We start from the raw sequence: 7,277 nt of genomic DNA, 5'->3' as shown, positions 1-7,277 counted from the left end.
TGCTATTAAATTGCCTCCTTATTCAAAGTATATGAAAGATATTGTTACTAACAAAAGGAAAATCCCCAATGAGGAAATTTCCACTATGCTTGCTAATTACTCTTTCAATGGCATAGTTCCAAAGAAGTTGGGTGACCCAGGTATACCTACTATTCCTTGTTCTATTAAGAATAATTATGTTAAAACTGCTCTATGTGACTTGGGCGCCGGTGTTAGTGTTATGCCTTTTTCTCTTTATAAGAGACTTTAATTGGATAAATTGATACCTACTGATATATCTTTGCAAATGGCTGATAAATCTACTGCTATTCCTGTTGGTATATGTGAGGATGTTCCTGTTCAAGTTACTAATAACTGCTTGATATTAACTGATTTTGTTGTGTTGGAAATGCCTGAAGACGATAATATGTCTATTGTTCTTGGGAGACCTTTTCTTAACACCGCAGGGGCTGTTATTGATTGCAATAAAGGAAAGGTTACTTTCAATGTTGATGATAAGGAACACACCGTCTATTTCCCCAAGAGGATTGAAAAGCGTGCGGAGTTAATACTATTTCTAATGTGAGAACTATCAAAGTGGGAACTATTGATTGCCCTATATATGAGCCTAAAGAAGAATATCAAACTCTTGTGATTGGATCCATATCAATACAATTCAAGGTAACATGATTGATTTGAGGTTTATTTCTTCATATGCTATGTAAAATTTATTTGGTGGCAAGACTTGATCAACCTTGTTAACAAATACCTTTTATATGCATAGAGGAGGTAAACAACATCTCTTTCTTCCTCCACTTGCTTTAGTTGCTGTAGCATTTTTAATTTTCAAAGTTCCTTAGTTGATTTGAGATTTCAAAAATTTCCTGGCCAGCAATAATAAATTTAATACCCGTAAATGTGCATTTTTCAAAGTTTTCAAAAATTCGCGAAAATTACACCGTTGGTCCTATTTTTCGACGAGGCACTGGGAGCACCGGAGGATGACCCGTGGGGCACCACAGGTGCCACACCACAGGCCGGCGCGGCCAGGAGGGGGCGCGCCACCCTGTGGTGTGGGCCCCTCCTTGCCCCACTACATCATCTCTTCCTCCCAGCATCTTCTCTCTCCCGAAAAAACTCGAACCAATTTTCTCTCACTCGCGTTTTTGCTCAAGAGCTCAGGATTTTTCGATCTCTTTGCTCAGCCCAGATTTCTGTTTGAAATTTGGCATATTTGCTCTCCGGTATGTGACTCCTCCGCTTATCCAAGTAGAATTTTGTTTGGTTGAGTATATCTTGAATATTTTGCTGCTGTAGGTAACATGTTGAGTGAGCTTGCATGCTTGTTCTAAGTGGTAGAAATTAGTTTTGATGCATGATTAGTACTCTAGCAAGTTCCTAAAGTAGTTTCCCTCAATTATATGTCATCAAATCAAGTTTTATATTGTTTGTTGAAAAATTTCAGAAAATGAAGAAGTTCAAATTTGGAGAATTGTTCAAGAAAGGAACAACCAAGCACCGGGAGGCCTTCTAGGACCGCCACCCAAATTAGGCGGTCGTACAATGAGGACATCATCGCGCCTAGCTTCGCGCCCGAAGAGGACAATGGGGCTCCTAATGCCTCATCCTTCCCATGTTATGATTTTCTGACAAATGCAGGGATATTGGATGATTTCTTCACCCTTGTCAACAGGGCGGGCTTAACCACCTACGTTGGAGATGAAAGGGAGCAATACTACATGCTCATGTAATAGCATAAGATTGTTAGGGCATAGTGCCTAGTGTCCGTAGATGGTACTTTTATGATATTGTTGCAACTTGTTATGCTTAATGCTTGTCACTAGGGCCCGAGTGCCATGATCTCAGATCTGAACATGTTATTATTTCATCATGATATTCATTGTTTATGGTCTTACCTCGCAAGTTGTATACACATGTCGCCGTCCGGAACCAATGGCCCCGAAGTGACAAATCGGGACAACCGGAGGGAATGGTAGCGATGTGAGGATCACATGTGTTCACGTGAGTGTTAATGCTTTGCTCCGTACTCTATTAAAAGGAGTACCTTAATATCCAGATAGTTTCCCTTGAGGCCCTGGCCGCCACCGGCTGGTAGGACAAAAGATGTTGTGCAAGTTTCTCATTGCGAGCACGTACGACTATAATTGGAACACATGCCTATTGATTGATTAGTACTTGGACACCGTTTTACTTATTATCTGCAAATGCCCTGCTATGATTGTTACATGAGTTTCTCTCATCCATGCAACGCCCGTCATCCGTCCCCGTGCCTACAGTATTTTAATCCCGTCGTTTACTAAAATCACTACCGCCGTCTTTGTTACTCGTCGCTGTTATTTCACTACCGCTATCGCTATAAAACTCAGTATTATCGATAAACTCTTGCGAGCAAGTCTGTTTCCAGGTGCAGCTGAATTGACGACTCCGCTGTTAAGGCTTTCAAGTGTTCTTTGTCTCCCCTTGTGTCGAATCAATAAATTGGGTAATACTTCCATTGAAGACTGTTGCGATCCCCTATACTTGTGGGTCATCAAGCACACATACAAATTTCTCTACATGTAAAAATGAGACATCTATACCCGCAAAAAAAGAGACATCTATGTATACTAAGTTCTACCAACATAACCAAATAAAATGTACCACCATAAAACAAACATTTGTAGTACCAAAATAATTGCGAGGATACACTTTCATATGGAGGTACAGGTCAATCTACGAAAAATGGGCTAGGCCAGTTTCTTCATTTATGTCATGTCATGACACGTTGAATACTTTCAATGTACTTACAAATGCTCAATATCAATTTCTTGAATTTCTATTGTAACTTACATGAATAACTTCTATGAGATGGAAGACTACGCGTGAACAAGTTGCCGTTCGTGACTTCCGCCCACGAGATAGGGCTGGACTAACAAGCAGCTTGGCTCATTAAGAATTGGCTCATTAATACTTGGTCCATTAAGGCTTGTGATTGCTAAGACTCGAATCATTAAGCTCGTTATACTTGATGAGCTAAAAATAAGGATTGGCTCGGTTCAATATATGCTCACGAGCTGCTCACTAACCTCGTTAAGAAGTTCAATGCATGCATGACTTCGAGAAATCTACGACACGAAGATTCAGGGAAAGGTTACGGTAATTTCGCTTGTCTTGGTTGCTCCTATACCCCATAAGGGCGGTTTAGCTGGGCTTAGTACATACTGGTCTATTTTAACTGGCTCAGTAAGATGTGCTCCAAATTAACAAGCTTACCAAGTAGCTCGCTAGATTCACAAGTTTGCTTGTTTATCTTGTTAACGTTAAAGAGAAAAAAAGTGATGTTTGGCTCGGTTTGTTAGTAAAACGACCCTAGCTAAACGATTTAACCAAATGAGTGCTCATTAAGCTCACCGAGCTTCGAGCTTTATGTCCATCCATACCCACAACTCACTCGTATGCCAATCTCTCCCACCACATCTTCTGTGTGCGGACATTTTAGCGCATCCCCACGAGCCCTGCGCTTACTAGTCCTCCCGTGGTGGCTCCCTGCACCTAGTTGTGCTTTTTTTACTAGGGTCTAGGGCCATGGACAAGTACTTGTATTGTAGTTCAATTTCCATTTTTTTGACTTTGAAGTCCAACATCCATTTGAATACTATTACACATTAACTATTATTATTATTACTCATGTGATCCATAAACATAAAAATAAGAAAAGTCCATGTCCAAGTTGACATCACCTTGCTAATCACTTTGTTTATTTTAAACAAAAAATTACGTTTTACTATTTTCAGTTGCATAAGACTCAATGCCACGTAATTACTTCCCATTCTCCAGTCTAGCTATGGCTTCTAGCATCTTGTTTCATGTATTGCCTGATCTAAGTTTTTTGCTGTGTCATTTGTTTCCATTTGGTTAGGTGATGATTGATGACCCACAAGTATAGGGGATCGCAACAGTCTTCGAGGGAAGTAAAACCCAAATTTATTGATTCGACACAAGGGGAGGTAAAGAATACTTATAAGCCTTAACAACTGAGTTGTCAATTCAGCTGCACCCGGAAAAGCACTAGCAACAGGGGTGATGTGAAAGTAGCAGATGATATGAGAGCAATAGTAACAATGAATACATAGCAGCAGTAATAGTGATATGAGAGCAATGGCACCAGAAAACAGTTTGACATGTAGAACAAGTATATGATGATGAAAGATGGACCGGGGTTCCCAGCCTATCTACACTAGTGGCAACTCTCCAATAACAAGTGTTGGGTGAACAAATTACAATCGGGAAATTGATAGGATTGAAATAGCATTAAGACGTAATATCAAGATCATTAATCATGTAGGCATGTTTTCCAACTATAGTCGTATGTGCTCGCAATGAGAAACTTGCACAACATCTTTTGTCCTACCAGCCGGTGGCAGCCGGGCCTCTAGGGAAACTACTGGATATTAAGGTACTCCTTTTAATAGAGTACCGGAGCAAAGCATTAACACTCCGTGAAAACATGTGTCCCTCACATCACCGCCATCCCTCCGGTTGTCCCGATTTCGTCACTTCGGGGCCTTTGGTTCCGGACAGCTGACATGTGCATACAACTTGTAGATACAATCTAAGCAATAAGTATAGAGCTCAAATCTAAGATCATGCCACTCGGGCCCTAGTGACAAGCATTAATCATAACAAGATTGCAGCAACAATAACTTCATAAACTTTGTAGATAGACAATCATAACGTAACAATCCATCGGATCCCGACAAACACAACACCGATTACATCAGATGAATCCCAATCATGTAAGGCAGCTCATGAGATCATTGTATTGAAGTACATGGGGAGAGAATACCAACTAGCTACAGCTAGAACCCGTAGTCCATGGGGGAACTACTCACGGAGCATGATGGAGGCGATGGCGTTGATGGAGATGGCTTCCGGGGCACTTCCCCGTCCCGGCAGGGTGCCGGGACAGAGACTTCTGTCCCCCGAATTGGAGTTTCGCGATGGTGGCGGCGACCCTGGAGTCTTTCTGGAGTTTCGTCAAGAGTTACGGTGTTTTTAGGTCGAAAGGGATTTTATAGGCGAAGAGGCGGCGCAGGGGGGCACCTGGGGGCGCCACACCACGGCCGGCGCGGGCCCAGTGCCAGGCCGCGCCGCCTTATGGTGTGGTGGCCCTCTCGGCCCCTCTCCGACTCTTCTTCGGTGTTCTGGATGCTTCCGGGAAAAATAGGAGGTTTGGTCTTCGTTTCGTCGAATTCCGAGAATATTGCCCGAACAGCCTTTCCGGAACCAAAAACAGCAGAAAACAGAACCGGCACCGTGGCATCTTGTTAATAGGTTAGTTCCGGAAAACGCATAAAAACATCATAAAGTGCAAGCAAAACATGTAAGTATTATCATAAAACAAGCATGGAACATCAGAAATTATGGATACGTTGGAGACGTATCGCATCCCTAAGCTTAGTTCTCGCTCGTCCCGAGCAGTAAACGATAAAAAGAATAATTTCTGTAGTGACATGCTACTTACATAACCTTGATCATACTATTACAAAGCATATGAAATGAATGAAGTGACTCAAGGCAATGATCTATAGTTGCTAACAAATAGATAACATATAGCAAAACTTTTCATGAAGAGTACTTTCAAGACAAGTATCAAAAGTCTTGCACAAGAGTTAACTCATAAAGCAATAAGTTCAAAGTAAAGGCATCGAAGCAACACAAAGGAAGATATAAGTTTCAGCTGGTTGCTTTCAACTTGTAACATGCATATCTCATGGATAATTGTCAACACAAAGTAATATGATGAATGCAAATAAGCAAGTATGTAAGAATCAATGCACAGTTGACACAAGTGTTTGCTTCTAAGATGGAAGGAAGTAGGTAAACTGACTCAACATAAAGTAAAAGAATGTCCCTTCAAAGAGGAAAGCATCGATTGCTATATTTGTGCTAGAGCTTTGGTTTTGAAAACATAAAGAGAGCATAAAAGTAAAGTTTTGAGAGGTGTTTGTTGTTGTCAACGAATGGTAGTGGGCACTCTAACCCCCTTGCCAGACAAACCTTCAAGAGCGGCTCCCATGAATTATTTTTATTTTTGGGTGGCACTCCTTCCAACCTTTCTTTCACAAATCATGGCTAACCGAATCCTCTGGTGCCCGCCAACAATCTCATACCATGAAGGAGTGCCCTTTTATTTTAGTTTTATTATGATGACACTCCTCCCAACCTTTGCTTACACAAGCCATGGCTAACCGAATCCTTCGGGTGCCGTCCAACAATCACATACCATGGAGGAGTGTCTATTTTTGTTAATTAATTTGGGACTCGGGAATCCCATTGCCACTCTTTTTGCAAAATTATTGGATAAGCGGATGTGCCACTAGTCCATTGGTGAAAGTTGCCCAACAAGATTGAAAGATAAACACCACATACTTCCTCATGAGCTATAAAACATTGACACAAATCAGAGATGATAAATTTTGAATTGTTTAAAGGTATCACTCAAGCAATTTACTTTGGAATGGCGGATAAATACCATGTAGTAGGTAGGTATGGTGGACACAAATGGCATAGTGGTTGGCTCAAGTATTTTGGATGCATGAGAAGTATTCCCTCTCGATACAAGGTTTAGGCTAGCAAGGTTGTTTGAAGCAAACACAACTATGAACCGGTACAGCAAAACTTACATAAGAACATATTGCAAGCATTATAATACTCTACACTATCTTCCTTGTTGCTCAAACACTTTTACCAGAAAATATCTAGTCCTTAAGAGAGATCAATTATGCAAACCAATTTCAACAAGCTCTACAGTAGTTCTCCACTAATAGGTTTAAACTACATGAAAAAACTTAATCATACTTGAGAGCTCAAAACAATTGCCAAGTGTCAAATTATCCAAGACATATGAGGCATTTTCTTTTCCCAACCAAATAAAGATAAATATTGTAGCTTCCAACTTTTATTCATTGAACATTAAAAGTAAAACGAAGAACAAGTGTTCATATGAAAAAGCGGAGCGTGTCTCTCTCCCAAACATGGATTGCTAGGATCCGAATTTATTCAAACATAAACAAAACGAAAAATAAACACACGTACGCTCCAAGTAAAGCACATATGATGTGACCGAATAAAAATATAGTTTCAGGGGAGGAACCTCGATAAGTTCATGAAGAAGGGGATGCCTTGGGCATCCCCAAGCTTAGACGCTTGAGTCTTCTTGAAATATGCAGGGATGAACCACGGGGGCATCCCCAAGCTTAGACTTTTCACTCTTCTCGATCATATATCATCCTCCT

Source organism: Lolium rigidum, chromosome 3 (assembly GCF_022539505.1).
Source record: "Lolium rigidum isolate FL_2022 chromosome 3, APGP_CSIRO_Lrig_0.1, whole genome shotgun sequence".
Classification (NCBI taxonomy): Eukaryota; Viridiplantae; Streptophyta; class Magnoliopsida; order Poales; family Poaceae; genus Lolium; species Lolium rigidum.
The sequence above is the reverse complement of the archived record's forward strand: the minus strand, read 5'-3'. Positions refer to the sequence as shown.